Raw genomic sequence first — 18,677 nt, 5'->3', positions numbered from 1 at the left:
AGCCACTGAGATCCTATTAGGAACCCAGGGGACCCAGCTACAGCTGAGGAGCAGAGGCCCTGCAGATCCCTAGTCTGCGTTTCCACAGGACAAAAGCCCCGTTGCTCAGCCCCATTGCAAGAGCTTGTCTGCTTTTATTTATTTATTTTTTTTTTTTAGTTTTAAATATTTGTATGTGTGTAGTGGCTATTCCTGGTTGTCAACTTGACTGTATCTGGAATGAGCTACAATCCGGAATTGGAAGGCTCACCTGTGATCCTGATCTGGAGGCTGGGAGATAGAAGTTTCTGACCTGGATCTTGGTATGGAGATCTTGAGGCATAGTGGCTATGAATCCCAGGAGACTGCGGCAAGGAGATCTCTGAGTTCAAGGTCATCTGGGACAAAGTAAGTACCAGATCCAGGCATGGTGGCACACACCTTTAATCTCAGCCACGCCTTCTAGTGGAGACCTACATTGGAAGATCCTTCTTTGCCTGCTTGCCTTGTAGGACTGAGCAACTGCTAGATCCTTGGACTTCCATTCACGGCTGCTGTTGATCATTGTTGGGGAGTTAGACTACTGACTGTAAGTCATCAACAAACTCCCTTACTATACAGAGACTACCCATAAGTTCTGTGACTCTAGAGAACCCTGACTAATAAAATGTGTGTTGGTGTTTTGCCTGTGTGTATGTCTGTGTGCAGGAGCCAGATCCCCCTGGAACCGGAGTCACAGATCGTTGTGAGCCACCATGTGGTTGCTGGGATTTGAACTCGGGACCTCTGAAAGAGCAGCCAGTGCCCTTAACCACTGAGCCATCTCACCAGCCCCTTGGCATGTCTGTTTTTAAATGAGGAAACATTTACAATCAGTATCTAAGCCACAGGGAATATCCTGTAGACTGAGAACGACATTCTAGACTTGTAATTCCAGTGCAATTGGGGCTGAGACCGGGGGGACTGATGCAACTTTGAAGCCAGCTTGGGCTACATAGAGAGTTGCAGCTAGCCTGGGCTAAGGTGAGACACTATCTCCAAACAAAAGCAATAAGCAGAGAGGACAAATCCCAAGACAGAACAAGAAAAAGGTATTTACATGTGCAATGGACTCTACCCAGAATGGCCCCTATGCTGCCGCTGGGGGGGGGGTGACTTTGTCCCCTGTGTCCCCTGTTCCAGGGTGCCCTTCAGTCTTTCTGAGCAGTTGGCATACCCCAAGGTGATGGGCCAGGGTCTCCTATTCTCAGACAGGAGGGTAGGGCAACTTGGAAAAGGTTTTGTAGCATGAATGGCATCTGAGATCAGCCCTGAGCCCAGTCCTGTCCCAAAGGCCCACACTGGGGCCACAAATATGATTTGTCCTAGAAGCATCCGATGAAAGATAGCTGAGACGGAGGTGCCAAAGACCAACTTGAACCTATTTTCATAAAAACCACTCTAAATGGGCAGTTTTAGCCCTTGTCGAGAAGGGGCTGGGTGCAGTCCCCTGTCGAGGCAGGGAGAGGGCTGGGAGAGTCTGCTGCCTCCCCTCCCCCACCCAGCAGACCCACATATCTATAAACACGTCAGGACAGTTGTAAAAGAGATAGATTTCACTCCCCGCAATGTCCCCACCGGTCTGTCGCCAGATAATTCACGACCCACTTTTATGACCGAGTTCCCTGGGTACATGTGGGTCTGTGAGGCCACAGATGGCAGCCAGCTCAAGCCAAATGTTGACCAGACCCTGGATCTCCCCTTGCCATCCTTCTGATCTGAGAAAGTTACTTTCCATCTCTCAGCCTTGATTTCTCCATCAGCAAAGGGAGGGTGGAGATAGGAGACAATAGTGGGTGGTAATGTCGGGAGCCAAGCGAGCCCCAGACATGACTGCACACGGTCCCTGATAGATGAGATAAAAAAACACGAGGCCATTGGAGAGTCCATTGGTGGTGGCTCAATAAAGGGTGCTGATTGACATCGTGGGTAGAGATGAGGCACTTGGGGTGAGCCTTTTAGACTTGAACTGGTGATAGAAAGAGATAGCTCATTAGAATTGGACTATTTCCCAAGGGAGGAGGGTGATATCCCGCTTTACAGAAGGCCACATGCAGGAGACAGGGTAAAACTCTTAAAATGTAGGGGTGCGGTCCAATGTGGGCCCCTGTGAGGCCAGAGGCCTCTACCTTCACCTCAGCCCCCACCTAAGCCTCCACCTCAGCCCTCACCTCAGCCTCCATATCAGCCTCCACCTCGGCCCCCATCTCAGCCTTCACCTTAGCCCTCAACTCAGCCTCCACCTCAGACTTCACCTCATTCCTCACCTTACCCCTCACCTCAGCCCCCACTTCAGCCCCCACCTTAGCCCCCACCTCAGCCCCCACCTCAGCCTCTTCTTCAGCCTTTACCTCAGCCCCTGCCTCAGCCTTTACCTTAACCTTCACCTCAACCTCCACCTCAGCCCTCACTTCAGCTCTCACCTCAGTCCCCACCTCAACCACCACCTTAGCTTCCACCTCAGTCCCTACCTCAACTTCCACCTCTACCTCTGCCTTAGCCCTCACTGCAGCCTCTACCTCAACTTCCACTTCAGCCCCCACATCAGCTTCCATCTCAACCCTTATCTCACCCCTCACTTCAGCCCCCACCTCAGCCTCTACCTCAGCCTTTACCTCAGCCTCTACCTCAGCCCTACCTCAGCCCCCACCTCAGTCTCCATCTCAGCCTCCACCTCAGCCCTCACCTCAGTGTTCATGTCAGCTTTTGCCCTCAATTTCCTTTGTTAAAACTCTTCATTGAAAGCCCTTTCAACAAGGATCTATTCCCCTGGCCCCTGCTGTGTGTGTGGCTGGTTCTGGTTGTGGTACTAGTGAGCAGCACTGTCCAAAGACTCTCTTTGGTTTAGTTTGGTGACAATACATGAGAGTGTCTGGAAGGAGGTCAGGAACAAGGCTACAGGACAGGCTGAGGCTGCCTCCCAGAACCCTGACAGACCTCAGTCTTCAGACAACCAGGCCCCCTTTCATCTTGGTCCTGCGTTTACAGGAGTAGCCGATTTCCCAGTCCACTCATGTCTTCCCAGTAAGACATGCAGCTCAGCTGGGTCAGGAAGTCCAAGTGTAGCTGCAGACAGTGAACTCCCAACCACCTCACAAGCAGGACAGACCTGTGGCCCCACAGAAAGGTGAGGACTGGGTCAGCCATACCCCAAAGCCTTGATCGTTATCTCAAAGCCTTGGCCTCTTCTGTGAAGGGTCAGCCTCTGAGGACACAGCTCTTTTGTAGGAGAAAATGAGTCTTAGAACTCCTGGGGCTGAGCCTTGTCATAGTACTTATGTGACCTGGATACGTTAGTATAGGGAGGATCAGGGAGGTGATCTGCCCAGAGCTTAGCTATGGGTCCTGTAGACGGGATGTTCCTGGGATGGATGAATGGATGGACACTGTACCCCCAATCCCAGGTCTGTGGGAAGTGCACTGGGAATGCCTGACATCCACTAACTCAAAGCCGCCGACCTGTGACACTATTCCTGTAGGCGATGCAGCCATCTAACACAGGGTCTGCATGGTAGCACCATGCTGACAGCTCCTGCCCAAGTCGACCACAGTTCTGAGAGCAATGGAAGGAGGTTATATCTGGGCTCACCTTTGCTCTGTCAAGTTGAAACATACATTCATTAAACCAACTCAACCTGAGGGCTACTGTGGTCAAATCTCCAAGTACAGAAACTTTCTTCCCGGATGAGGAAAGAAAATTGAGCTGTTGTCTCTGTGTGTCAAGGAGCTGTTCATATGTTCACTTATCCACAAGTTTACTTATCTACTCACCTACACAACCGTCATCTATCAACCATCTACTCTAGCCATCCACACGACCATTACCCATCTTTCATCTGTAAATCCATGTAACAACCATCCACTCATCGTCCATTAATCCATCAAACCATCATTCATCCACTCATCCATCCATCCACCCAGTCATCCATCCATCCACCCACCCATCTATCCATCCACCCACTCATCCATCCATCCATCCATCCTTCCATCCATCCATCCATCCATCCACCCATCTATCCATCCACCCACTCATCCATCCATCCATCCATCCATCCATCCATCCATCCATCCATCCATCCATCCACCCATCCACCCACTCATCCACCCATCCATCCATCCACCCATCCACCCACTCATCCACCCACCCACCCATCTATCATCCATCATTCATTTGTCTATCATCAACCAATCATCCATCCATCCCTCTATCCATCTATCATGTATTCATCAATCATTTATTCACCCACCTATCCATCTGTCTGTCTATCCATCCATTCTTCAATGCCCATTTCCATCCCTTCCACTCTCCCGCTGTGCAGTTGGTGTACCCTAAGCACACAGCCCTGGACCTGCCAGAATGACAAGGTAGCAGCTCCGAGAGGTGAGGTAGCCCCATAGGCAGGGCATATAGGCAGGTATGTGGGGCAGATGCCATGAGTTGGCCTGCTTCTGAAACAGCCCAGTGTGGGTGTGAAGAGGGGTGGGGCCTGGCCAAATGAAGGATGAACTGCTGGGTGGGGAGTTGGCTCAGGTGAGCTATGGAGGTTCTCCATGGACATGGATGTGTAGAGAAAGCGGAGCATCCTGAGCGGGTCTGCACGTGGGGCGTTCCACACCACGAGCACATGCCCAGCTGTCTTTAGAAGTAGATGCTGCACCAAGGCTGCCGCCCCACTGCCTGTGTGTGTCACACGGCCCTGCTTGTTCTGTGGACAGGCCTCAGGCTCCCTCCTAGGGCCTCTCCAGCAGATCTGTTTCCTGTTTCCTCCTTCCTCTGGACACCCAACAGCCCTTTGCCCTCATTCCAAACCTCCCACACTTGGAATAGCTGGGCCTTGGCTGGCAGACCAGAGTAAAGTGACTGTCACATTTGATACCCGCTGTTAAGCGTGAAGACTCAGTGGCACTTGGAGCAGACACCTCGTGTGAAGGAAGCTGCCATTCTTCCCTTCGAGGACAGAGAAACTGAACTCTGGGAGCTAAAAGCACCCCCAAATCCACCCTCTAGTTTGGGATAGTTCTGCTCTGACAAGTCCACCTGACCTCAATGTTAGCTGTGGTCCCATGTGGTCTTATAGACTTGGGTTTGGTCCATGTTCATCAAATAAGACTGGAGACACAGGCTCTAGCAACTGCTGACTTCCTGTGTGTGGGAATCTTCCCCAGAATAATGTGGGCATAGGAACAGGTGAAGCCTGGGGTGGGAATCTTCCAGATGAGTCTTGATGTCCCCACAGCTTGTGCCTGGCTAAGGAGAAGCAAGTCCTGGCTCAGGGCCAGTGTCCAGAATGGGCTTTGGGCTTCCTATGAGAAATAAAAGCCTTGGTGGGCTACACTGGAGGACAGCGTCCCACATAGACCTGTGGGGATGGCTCCTCTGAGCCAGCCCTGAGCTGAATGCCAGGCAGAGACTCTATAAGTCCTGCCCCTGAGACATACTGGCTCTGCATGTCCGGGGACAAACGCTGGCACTGTATGTCAAAAAACCCAGCAATACTCAGGTCTTCCAGGGTTGAAACTTCCCCTATCCTCAAAATCACATGGATCTCAGATGACCTGGGGTCATCTGAAAAGTTTCCTGGGCTGTCAAGGCAAACGAAAACATACTGCAGTGCTTAAGCCACAGAAATTTGTTCTCTCACTGTCTGGGGCCAGAAGAGCGAAGTCCAGATGTGGCAAGGTTGCACACCCATCCCAAGGGGGAGTCCTTCCCTCCGTTCCCTTGATTTGTCTTGGGCTTGTCCCTGAGGGAGGATTTGTGCTGAAGACGACATTTCTGATACCCAACCGACTCTGATACCTGCAGCAGCTCCTCACAGACCCACACTTACAATGAGAAATCCAGACCAGGTTCTGATGACCACCCAGATGTGCGTCACAGTGCCTCAAAACATCTCTGGGGTCAGAGAACCGGGTGCAGATCGATCACACCTTGGCAGAAATGCGAGTTTCCCTTAATCCCAGAGCACCCCAGGTAGCCCTCAGCAGGAAAACCACACAGGACCGTTCTCTGTGCATGGACATGCTAGGATGTGCCAGAATCTGTGGCTTGTCTTCTCTTGTCCAGATCAACATCTCAAGTCAGAATCCCTGTGTGGCCCAGCAATGAGCCCTGCACTTAACACAAAAGTCTTAAACGAGATCCTTCAATTTTAGCAGGAGACATGGACAGTAAATGTGTGGCACTGGAATGACCAACATGACCTGCTTCCGTCCACGCCCAAGCTCAAATGTTTCCTTGAATTTTAATAACATGGGTTGGAAACTTCTGAAAAAAAAATTCTAGGTCCATTTCTTAACATCAAGCCAATCGGTCACTGTTGGGTTTTGTTTTGTTTTGTTTTGGCTGAGGGCTTTCTTCAGAGATGAACCAAAGACACCCTGACACCACGACCCCAGCTGTGCTGATAGAGTTTTCTGTGAAGTGTAGAATTCATACATTACAACCGCGAGGATACTTCAGACATTAACATATTTAATCGTGTATTTTAAGGAAAAAGAAATCCTGAGCTAAGGGGCTTTCTAGAAGACCCACACTTAGCAAGCCCCCAGGCTCTGGATGCTCTCTCTCCCCTGGTGCCCCTGACGCTGACATCTGTTTTATCTCTATGGCTGATATGTGTCAGGCTTCATGATGAATTGGACCACGTGCCTGCCCGTCAATCACCAGGCAGCCGTGTGGCCACAAATGGAGACTCCAGTTGGGCCATGTAAAGGTTCTGAGTTAATTTACCGTATCTGGACCCCCCTCCATTGATCGAGTGGGAAAACCATTTGTGAGGGGTCAGTTGCTTGACAGGCACCATGGTGGACATCTGAAAGAGTCCAGTTGATAGGGAAGACATCTTTAGGCAGTGCAACCTCAGACCTGTTGCTTCTGTGGTTATTGTGGGTTTTATTTTATCAACTCAAACAGCAGGATACTGTGTTGTGAGGTGTACATTTCTGGCCTGGGGTTATCTGAGACACGTCCCTTCTCTCTCACATACATCCATGGGTTTATATTAATAATGTAACATCCTGTGAATACACTGCGGTCCCTGTGCCAATTTGCACACTGAAGCCCTAACTTTCCAGGGTGCCAGAGTAATGTTGCCTTTGAGTGATGAACAGGTCTAGCTAAGTCATGAGGGGGCCCCTTGGTGGGATTAGCATCCTTATAAGAAAGGGGGTGGGGAGTCTGTGTGTCTCTGGGAGCTCACAAGGAAAGCACAAAGGCAGGGGAAGATGGTGGCCATTTGCAAAGCTAGAAGCATCCTTCTCTGAGCCTGACAGTGCTGGTAGCCACAAGGGTAGCCTTTGGGCCGTGGGAAAATAAATGGCTGTCATTTGAGCCATCCTGGCTGTGGTGCCTGCTGCAGCAGCTAAAGCCGTATACTTAGAAAAGAAAAAACAAACTCAACTGATTGTGTGTGTAGGTGTTTCTCAATGTTACTGCCTGTAGTCCCAAGGTGTGTGTGTGTGTGTGTGTGTGTGTGTGTGTGTGTGTTTGTGTTCAAACATACACAGTGCATGCCCTACTCCAGGTAGCTTTGTCTGCACACACACACACACACACACACGCACACACAGCCTGGAGACATGAGGTTTTTTTTTTTTTAACATAGTTCCTCACTTAATGTTTTGTTTGTTCATTTGTTTTCTGTTTTGTTTTTAATGGCCTTGGATAGAACCCAAAGGCCTCTTGAACTCCTAGTCCACCCCAGGGACTTTGATGGGCATCAGGTGAAGGGCCCTTCACACATCCAGCACTATCTCTGGTGGCTCCTGTTAGAGAGCGAGCCTTCCTGGTCCCTACCTCACCATTGAGTGATATCCTGGGCCAAGATGCAGAAGCACATGGTCCCCAGCTCTGTGGGGTCAGGGTGGTGAGCCGTCACCTGCTGGGCAGGAATCTGAGCAGATGTGTGGCTCAGGAGTGGTTAACTGTCCAGTGGGATGGATGAGCTCCTAGCTTAAGTCCCAGGTGGAGCCGCTGAAGGATGGTGAGAGAGCATTCATGCTTGGGGTCCAGCCTGATGGTTCAGTCTGAGGTCCAGACACAGCCCTGGGTTTCATAGCCGCAGTCAAGGCTGGTTTCCGGTCACCGGCAGTGGTCTCCCTCCCTTCCCCCCAGATGCACATTTCTCTCAGCCAAAAGGAAAAGGCAGGCGAATTAGTGAACCTCTCAAGTTCTTTTGTCTAGTCAGAAAGAGTCCTGTCTTCTCCATGGCCATTCCAATGCCAACACCAACAGCCATCAGTCACCAAGGAGGACAAGGCACATGGATAGCAGCAGGTGTATCCCTGAGGAGAGGTGTGTTTGCAATACTAGCATACAAGCCAGCCAGGACTTTGCTGTCCCCAGGCTGAGAGCATCACTAATCCTCAGTGTCTGTGCTACCTGCAGTTATCTCTCTGGCTCTGTAGAATCCAGGACCGGATGGGTTAAAGCGACTGCCTTTCATGATCAGATTCGAAATTCCCAGAGAAAATCACTGTTTTTCTGCATGGCCTCAGTGCCTGCCTCCACAGACAGCCTTAAATAGTTGTGAGACCCATGTGAGTCTGAATGGGTTGGGTAGGAGGGGGCTGACTCTGAACGCTCATATGAAGGATGCAGGCAGGGGTCAGGGGTCAAAGGTACTCAGCTTCATCCTCACTCTGCCCTTACATCAGTTGAATAGCTCTGAGCCTCAGTTTCAGGGAACCTGCCAGGGAGGTGGGTATGGGGGAAGAGGAGGAGGCAGTAGGAACAGTCCAAAGGCATCCTCAGCTACACCGTGAGTTTGAGGCCAGCCTGGGCCACACCAGACCCCATGTCAAAAAAGAATAAAAAGAAAAAAAAAGGAAGAACCCACAAACTTATGCCTATTTGTCAAAGATAGTTTTCTATATGCAGATACCAAATCCACTCATCTTAGGCGTCTTAAATAATAGCTAAAAATTTTTAAAATTATTGTTAGCCTCACTTTTTAACTTTTGCCTTCAGGTTCGCAGGGTTGAAAAATGGCCAGTGTGACATCATCAGAGCGAACTGCAGGTATGATTCTATGAACATCTTGGGGTGAGAGTTTTCTAGGTGTCCCAGGCTCCCAAGTCCAACAAGGAACCTTTGTAAGAGAACAGAGAAGACAGAGGGGACTTGATCCTGGCAAGGCCAGAGAGAGGCACAATGCAGGCAGAGTCTAGAGACGAGGAACAAGTGGAGTCCCTAGAAGCGGGAACAGACTGGAGCCATCTTGCACCTTGAGGGAGAGGGGCCAACAGCTGCTTCGGTTCCATGCTCAAGGACCGTGAGGCTAAATGTCTGGTGGAGATTTGTCTGCGGCAGCAACAGATACAGTTTCCTGTGCTGGTCCAGCCTGAGCTTCCGCCATGCCCCTGTTTCCCAGGCTACCTCCAGGGCTGAGGTTTGACCTTGGCCCCTTGCCCTTTGCCCTCTATCCTGTGACAGCTCCAGTATGGTTTTCTTCCCTATGAACTAGACGCCTGGTCGGCTTCCCGTGTGAGGTTGTGAGCTGACGGTGCCTGTTCCAGAAGGCAGCAGCTGCTGTGGATCTGAGGGAGTCCCTCGCCCAATCCAGGCCCTGCACTTCAGTAAGAATCCTTCACATTCAGGAATGTGGCGGCGGATGGACCTTGACAAATGCCTGAGCCTGGCAGAAGCATCCTGCCTGCTGGCCAAAGGTCTGAGCCAAGCCAGTTCCAGGATACCGTTGAGCTGTGTCTGGGCTTCTTTCTGACACTCAGGGCAATGGAGTGCTGACCGTAAGAAGACCAAAACAGAGCCAGGTTGGGTCTGGAACAAAGGGAAGCCAGTTTCTGGAGACCCTGACCTCTGGGAAAGCCATACCTGAACCCCACCAGAGCCAGTAAGCTTCATTTGATGAGAAAACAATTCAGGGGAGGTGTCCCAAACGGAGCCCAGCTCCAGGCCAGCGGTCTAGGTGGGGAGTCTTGGTGTCTTTACTCTGCTCAGTCACAGGTTGCTGTGGTTTGCATCTGGGCACCCCCCCGGGGTACCTCACCTGCCCTGTACCCCAGATTAGAATCGGTAATGTCTTCTCTCTGCAGGTTTCCCCGAGGCCTAGGGAGGAAAGTACAAATCTCGGTTTCCAATCAGATAAGTTGGTGCAGTCACAGATGCCTCTACTACTTGGGGCACTTTGGGGGTTCAGTTTCACAGCCTGACATACTCCCTAACAGCTCTGTCTCCACAGAGAGGGTCGAGGGAGGGCAGGCAGGGACCCGTAGGAGATTTATCGTATTGTTGGGGCCTCTGACAAGTCTCGGGAGTAAGATGTCATGGTCCATGGGAGTGGGGGTGGGGCTGGGGACAGGGGCTCACCTTGGACATAAATCAGAGGATCACAGCTGAAGGAGCTCCGAGCTCTGCCTGGGGGCCACCGCCGCTCCGCACGGTTATCGCTGCTTTTGCTGGCAGTGTGCGATCACTGAGTCAGCGCACTGTCCATTAATCATCATGTCTGCTGGAAAGTCCACTAGTTTCTATCTCCACGCATGGGCTTTCGATGAGGGAGTCGTGAATCGATGACAGAGCTGGGGATCCAGAGTGGGTGGGTATCCCTGTGGGTGGGGCTCTTCTCGACACCATCCAGAGAAGATGTTGATCTTCCTGTGGCCTGACATGGCTGTAAGTCCTTCCTTCCCTTCTTCTCAGTCCTGGCTGCTGTCCTCCACAGAGCAAGAGAACCTGCCCATGTGAATCCTGAGGGGTCCTTCTAGAAGAAAGGGGAGGTGCTGTCTACATACCACTCGGAGTGTGAGACTGAAATCAAGTGGATGCTTACAGGGTCCAAACTCAGATATCCCCGTCCCTAGGTCATCCCCATGGTCCAATGGCAGAGTCTACCCTGACTTTGGTTCGAGGCAGTGGCCAAGGCCTTGACAGGATCCAGGAGAGAAGATATGTCATTCTTGGGGTACCTTGGCATCTCCTGCCTCAGTTTCCCCATATCTGTTGGGAGTGGCTTACACAGCAGAACCAACAGCCTCTTGTGGATCACTTCTGTTCACCTGTTCATTAACTGCGAGTCGAGTCGTGACCTGCTAGGAGCCGTGAATCCCCCAACCCCAGCCACTTATGCCTGTGGCTTTATTCAGAACGGGAACTCTACAGATGTTCTCAAGAGGAGGTGACTACAGTGTCATCTGATGATTGATCTGAGCTGTCCTCTAATGTGGGGGCGAGGGCTGTTTGGGTGGGGGAACCCTGGTGAGGAGGTGGTTACTGGAGGTGGGCCTCAATTGTGAGGAGCCACGTGTTCCTGCTGTCATGACAGATTATCCCCTCTAAAACATGAGAAGAGTAACCTGTGCCCCCTTAAGTTGCTCTGACAAGTGCTTAGTCGCTATGATGAAAACCACCTTATATAGCAGCGAGGCTGTGTCTGTTTTAAAAGGGAAATTCAGAGAATCAATAACACAGCTACAAATGTGGGGATGCCCGGACAGGCTGCCTCCCAGTAACTAGACAGAGGCCCCCCTGGCATCCTCAGAGACCTCAGGTGCCCACACCTGGGCTTCAGGCTTCTGGTTAGAAAGCCACAAGAGTCATTTTGTCTTTCTCACCCCAGGTTGGGTGGCTTGGGTGCTGCAGCCCTGCGAACTGTGGATTTTAGTTGTGACTGTAGGAATGAAATGTCCACACTCTTGTCTGGGCCCTTGTCTTGGGGTTTGGGAGGCAATGGAGGACAAGGCTTTGGGCTTGCTGTTTTGGGGTGACTGAGAGCAGGGACCTGCATGGGAGAGGACATGGATGGTGGGTGGGAGAGAGCAGACCGTGAGGTTCAAATAGTGCCTGCCAGGGGAGCAGAGGCGACCATGAGGTTGCTGTGAAACACAGCGATAAGACAGATCCAGCAGATCTGGCCCATGGAGCTGGCAGGTCATCAGAGCCGGCCCTTGGGCAGCGAGCGGGTGTTCCGCAGATCCACCAGGTGCACAGATGGTTGCTTGTTAAAGCGATTACCCTGTGATTCCCATTTCCCATCTCCTGTGCCTGCCTTGTGGACCTGCAGAGGACTCATGAAGTCCTCCGAAAATGTCTAAAGACACAGAAGGGGCGATGCAGGTTGGAGCAGGGGTGAGCACCTTGGATAGACTGAGTGAAGGGTGGAGGCGCTGTTGGCCTAAGGCATTCCTCTGGGTGCTGAGTGCTCTGTGATCCCAGCCATGCTGTCACCAGGCCCTTGGCATGTGAAACCCAGGAGTCAGACTGCAGGTCAGCAACTGGCAGAGTAACATCATCCCGGGGTCACCTTGGGCATCTCAAGCCTGCTATGATGCAACGTAGGCTCCCTTGGGATTCTATTCCTCTCAGGCTCTAGGTGGCAAGTATCTTGGAGCCCAAAGCCCCTCCTCTCTTCCTACATAGGGAAGAAAGCCTGAGACTGCCCAAGCAGGATGGGAAAACTAGTCAGCCAGAGACCACGCGCAGTCTGGCTACATCTCCTACTCAGGACATGGATTCTTCACTAGGTGTGACTCTGCTTCAGAGGGCCATGGGTAGCGATTCCCTTCATTTCCTGTAGGATGCAGGGAAGGGGTCAGAGGATCTCTACTCTTCCAGAGGCCCCCCACTGGTGTGTCGTCAGAGAAGGGCTCTTTGCCACGAGATGTAGTGAAGCAGGAATATACGACCTGTTGGCTTTTGGGGGCCACAGTGGACAAAGTGCTGTGTTGGACTGTATGTTAATATTAAGGGGTGTTCAATCTGTGGCTCATGGGTCTTATTACAAAGGCATGCACGTATGCGCACAACATTGTATTATGACACCATCACCAAAGTTCATGCTGACAAACAAGCTAATGAGCTATAAAACTACCACAAGCAATCTCCTTGGGTTTTGAGTTTACGATTTTGGGTTGGACTGCATTCATGGCTATCCCGGACTGCCTGCGGCCCCTGGGCCACACCTTGAACACCCACTCTTGGGGGAGAAGCCCTCAGTATGATATCTCAGATTATCTGGCTGGGCTCAGTGACAGGTGTCTTTATAAGAAATGAGAGAAAGAGAAGGCTCTGGAAAGACAAGACAGAGGTGAGAGGAATGGCCCTCAGCCAAGGCTGCCTGGAGTCTCCAGGAGCTGGAGGAGGCCAGGGAAGATCACCTCCATCTAAAGCCTGTGGAGGGAACACCGTCCTGCAGATCCTCTGATTTTGGCACCTCTCCACAGCTTTCTGTGACAAGCAATTGCTGAAGGAAGTTTGCGTGGGGTTAGTTCCCAGGTCCTCCTGGGTGTTTCTCACACTTGCGCTGTAATTTACAAGTCACACAGCTAGGTAGGATGCGGACTCCATCAGTCTGGTGTCTGCAAAGACAGAGGGAGTTGCTGAGAACTTAGGCAGCCTCGCATTCCTTCAGGGAGGGCAGCAGGGGTGGAGAAGGGACCAGGGAGAGAAGTTCTCCTTGTAATCAAATCCAGAAACTGCCTGGTGAACCTCAGTCCAAAAGCCCTCAGGGTGCGAGCGTGGGCAGCAACAGACACGGTGGGTTTGATCCATCCAAGCAGGCAGATTCCTGGGGTTTGACAGCCCGGTGATTCTGGGAGAGGAACGTGGGGGAAACTTCCAAGACCGTCACTCAGGCAGCTTGGCTCTGTCTTCAGGACAGGTCCAGCAGCTGGCCCCTGTCACCTCATGCTTCTCTCTAATTACCTTGGTGCTGGGATAGCGCTTGGGGGCTCTTCTGGGAGCAAAGTCGTCTTGAAGCCTTCCCACGAAAGGCTGGGGAGTCTGGGAGCTGCTCTGGGCCACTGGAGAGGGCTGGGAAGGAGAATACAGCTGTGGATTCACAGCTAAGCATGTCAAACCCCACAGTGTCCTCTGAAATGTAGAGACAGGATCCCTCTAGAGCCACTGTGTTAGTCACCAGGTCGATGGGATTGGGCAGGGCCACCAGCGTCACCTGGACTGAGTTTAGAGCCCACTTCAATGACCTTGGTGGTCTGGCGTGTCTTTTGCCCTCTGGGAGCCTCCCTTTTCTATCTTGGCACTCATAGCAGACCAATCATGATGGGAGATGGCTTAGCAGATAAAGCACTTGATAGTGCGCCTGAGGACCCCCGCGCTTCAGATGCACAGAACCTACATAAAAAGCTACGTAATCACGTCATCACAGTGGAACATGCCTGCGGCCCTGCTAATGGTGAGATGAGAGGCAGAGAGACTGCCCCCTGGAAGCTCATGGGTTAGCCTGGCCTACTCAGGAAACTTCCAGGCCAGTGGGCAGCCCTGCTTCAAGCAGAAGGTTGAAGGTACCCGAGGATAGACCCCTGAGGTTTCCCTCTGACAGCTTCATGTGTGCTGCGGAGATATGTGCCTGAACATAGGAATACACACATGCATGTATGCATGTGCATGCATATGCGTGTGTATACACACACACATGTACACTCATGTGTACACAGACATACACATGTCCCAAGAGTCTGTGCTTGTGAACAGGGCTACAGCAAGCTAAATGAAGCCTGCTAACCACACACCCTCTGGAGACTATTGAGTGTCACTTGCCTTCAGTCAGTAGGAGGGAGGTGGTAGGAAAGTCCCTGGGCTGTTGTGGAGGAGGCAGGGCAGCTGTGCTCTCCCCTCAGGAGCGCAAGGAAAGAAGTCTGTACAGAAAAGTGACCACAAACTCCCCTGGACCTGAGGAGAGGATGCAATGTGCTAACAGACCAAGTGATTTGGTCATGCTGAGACCCCTCCCCTCAGGTCTTGTGCAGTCCATTCAAACTGAGCCTCAGGCTTGAAGCATTCACCGTGTGAGGGCGGGGGGCTGCCCAGTAACTGGTCCATCCTGGGGTACATCACAGGAGGATGGGAAGGGAAGCCCTTATTTCTCTGTCCCTCAGGTGTGGCTCACAGACCTGGGAAGGCTGTGTTTCACCTTGGTTGGCAGGTGAGGACAGCGAGCAGGTGGTCTGGACAAGGGCGGCAGGGGGAAGGCAGGCGGCAGGGGGGTCTGCATGGGGAGTTTGTATCCAGGGCCTGCATTCCAACTCCTAAACTGGAAATAAATAAATCCATGTGGATAGGTGTAGCACACATGCACACACACTCACACCTTCACAGTGCACCCACTTATACCTGAACACACACAGACCTGCACACATACTGATACCTTCACAGGTGAATACATACATATACCCGAACACACACACCTGCACACACACGCACGCCTGCATACCACACATTCACACCTGAGCACACATACACATCTGCACACATTCACACCTGCACACACCCACACCTAAATGCACACACGCCAGCAAACCCAATACTACATACACTCACACCTGCACACCCATCTGCACACACTCACACCTGTACACATACACCTGCCCACCTCATTCTTACACACACACACACACACACACGCACATGCACACACACACACACACACACAGTCTAACCCTGAATGCCATCCTTCACCGTGGTAATTGCAGAGTTCTTTGTGAAGCAGTTGTATTGTGAAACAAAGAATCACTGCTGTGCCCATAAGCACAGTCCACCCATGGCTGCCGTCGGTCACCTTCCTGGCTCAGGGATGGTCTACCTTCTGCAGCAACTGCAGTCAGGTCAACTCCAGGGCAGCGGAGCTTTTGTTGGCCGGTGGTGAGTGTCTCAAACAACTGAGATAGCAGAGCTTTACATGAAGGGCTGATGGTCCCCATGAGTAAGTGCAAGGTCAGAGTGTCATTCACAGAACACACAGGCTGGGGTGACCTGGAGCCCTCTCCGGCAGGGACCTGGACTGGCTAAGCAGTGCCCCTGTAACCCTGTAGAGACAATGGCTGTTGTTGATGGAGTGTGAGTTCCTCACGGTGTCTATAAGCTGATGAGGTGAGCACCCGAGAACAGAGGCTGGGTGGATACTCACAGGAAGCACCTCAAGGTCCTGGGAAACCTGCCCATGTGGTGGGCCATAGAGCTCAGAGGCTGGGCCTGAGCTGGCGGCCAGACTCTAGCGCAGCAGTTCTCAACCTGTGGGTCATGACCCCTTTGGGGAATCAAATGACCCTTTCACAGGAGTCCCATATCAGATATCCTGCATATCAGATATTTACATTAGGATTCATAACAGTAGCAAAATCACAGCTATGAAGTAGTAACGAAAATAATTGTATGGTTGGGGGGGGTCACCACAGCATGAGGAACTATGTTAAGGGTCGCAGCATTGGGAAGGTTGAGGACTGCTGCTCTGGGGGGCCGTGCAGGGGTCCTGGGGGAGGGGTGTGTGACACACTACTTTCCTATACGAAGAAACTACCTTTAACTTAAGTATTGTTTTAGATTTATTTATTTTATGTTTGTGTTTTATGTACATGCATATACATGCACTGTGTGTGTGGCTGGTGCCTGCAGAGGTCAGAGAGGGGCACTGGATCTCCTGGAACTGTAGTTATAGCAGGCTGTAGGTGTTGGGAACTGAACCTGGGCCCTCCGGAAGAGCGGACAATGCTCTTAACTGTGAAACTATCTTTCCAGTATTCCTTTTTCATTTTTAATTTTGAATGTGTACACATATGTGTGTGGTATATGTACATGTTCATACTTAATTATAAACAGGTGCCACCACACCTAGATTTTCTTAATATGAATCCTGGGATGGCACTCAGGTTCTTGTGCTTTTGAAACGAACAACTGTACCAAGTGTGCCATCTCCCCAAGCCCAGCATGCAAGGTTGACTGTCCATCCTTCAGTCAGAACAAGCACCCTGCTCCCGGCATCCTTGCAGTAGCCATCTGGTTCTTCCTTTCTCTATATAGGGAGGAGGGCAAGTCCCAGAGGGAGGAGGGAAGTCCCAGATCCTCACATTCCCAGATTTCATATTCTTTACCACACTCCTGCTCTCAGCTGAGCACAGTGGTAAATTTTTTGCTGCAGCTTAGCCTTCTTTCAGCCTCCATAGGGGTGTGGCCTGACTGCTGCTGCTGCTGCTTCTTCTTCTTCTTCTTCTTCTTCTTCTTCTTCTTCTTCTTCTTCTTCTTCTTCTTCTTCTTCTTCTTCTCTCTCTCTCTCTCTCTCTCTCTCTCATTTTGTTTTTCAAGACAGGGTTTCTCTGTGTAGCCCTGGCTGTCCTGGAACTCACTTGGTAGACCAGGCTGGCCTCGAACTCAGAAATCCGCCTGCCTCTGCCTCTGCCTCCCAAGTGCTGGGATTAAAGGCGTGCACCACCACTGCCCAGCTCTGCTCGCTCTCAAAAAGCTCCTGAGGCAGGGTAGGTTGGACCTGGGGTCCCAAATTGCCATCCTGGGGTGTCAGGTTGACCCATGAAAGGGACAGAGAAGCCAAGAGCTAGAGTCAAGGCCTTGAGTTGAGAGTTAGGCTCTGCTGGCTCCCATAGTCCCATGCTGGGCTCCCGGACCGAGATGTAGAGCATGACACTCTGTCTTCCCCATCACTGGTGAATTCAGCTAGTCACGTAGAGAGAGGCCTGCTGTAGGTGGAACTCAGAACTGGGCTGATCCATGCAAGGTGGGTTGGGCTTTGCTCTTAGCCCAGAACTGTCATTCGAAGGACCGGGAATCACCATATGAGGGAAGCGGGCAGAGAGCCAGAGGGGAAACGGAGGCAGGAGAAGCCATTCTCCGGCATCTCTTCCTATGTGTCATGCATGACATTCACGGACCATGGATTGCCCCAAAGACATTAAAAAAAAGACAATAAAAGCATGATCATTATGCTAAACCTCTTGAGTTCTACTGGCCCAGTTAAGTCTGTTGCTGGGTGTTGGGACTGTGGCTTCATGGCCTTTACCCCACAGCTCCAGTCCCTATGCTCCAGCTATGCTGTCTTGCACCGCAGGCCTTTGTGTGGCGACTGCAGGTGGCCATGCTCCAGATGCCTCCCCGTGGGGACCGTCTGCTTTTGTTACAGCTGAGAAACAGTCTCCATTCACAGGTTCGCTGGCCTCCTCCTCAGGATGGCAGGCATCAGGCCAGTGGTCCCCATCCAAAATCTCCATCTCACAGGAACAGGTCCTGGAAAGGTCTCCTCTGTCGGCCTTGCTGGGGGGAACAAGAAAGACAGGTCAAGGAGGAGACAGCGACCTCAGTAAAGGACGTCATGAACTTGATGGGGGTCGGGAGGCGGGCCTGGCTGCTGGGACCTTCGATTCACAACTGTCACCCATCTGCCCAAAAGGGGAACCTTACACGTGAGGCCTTCAGGTGACCAGACACAATCAGGGTTTGATGAGACAATTGTCATCAACTGAGGTTTGAACACAGGAGTCTGTGGTCCTCACCATCAGGGCTGTGCACCAGACCAGTGTTTCAGAGAAGGGGATGTTGTCACAGAAGCTGTGGTGCCTCTGGGGGACTGGAGAAAGAGAACCAGGGTTGAGCCAAGTCTGGTTGGATTCCACTGGACACAGCGTGTATCTATTCGGCTGGACCATGGTTGCTTTGGGGCACGTTTTCCTGGACAGAGCATCAGCTGGCCTGTGGCCAGGCACAATTTGGGTTGATAGGACCGACTTTGAGAACACTTCTGCTCCCCTTTCGTCCATGGAGTACTGCAGGTAAAATCATCTTCCTTGTGTGTGGATGGGATGCCGCTGTGCTAAGGAGGAGGAGGAGGAGGGGAGAAGAGGAAGAGGGGGAAGGGAAGGAGGTGGAGAAGAAGGAGGAAGAGGGGGAGGAGGGAGGG

The 18,677-nt window shown here is 51.7% G+C and overlaps 1 long non-coding RNA gene across 1 annotated transcript; it reads left to right on the top strand.

Moving 5' to 3' along the window:
- Positions 1–347: 347 nt before the first annotated feature.
- LOC115031733 lies at positions 348–9,759 on the top strand. The gene is made up of 4 exons (XR_003837388.1): positions 348–387; positions 492–568; positions 8,990–9,040; positions 9,486–9,759. It is a non-coding gene; the product is annotated as an uncharacterized LOC115031733 (long non-coding RNA).
- Positions 9,760–18,677: the final 8,918 nt, after the last annotated feature.

The sequence above is a fragment of the Mus caroli genome, chromosome 8, assembly GCF_900094665.2.
Source record: "Mus caroli chromosome 8, CAROLI_EIJ_v1.1, whole genome shotgun sequence".
NCBI classification, from domain to species: Eukaryota; Metazoa; Chordata; class Mammalia; order Rodentia; family Muridae; genus Mus; species Mus caroli.
Note: the sequence above shows the minus strand (reverse complement) of the source record. Positions and strands in the feature narration are given on the sequence as shown.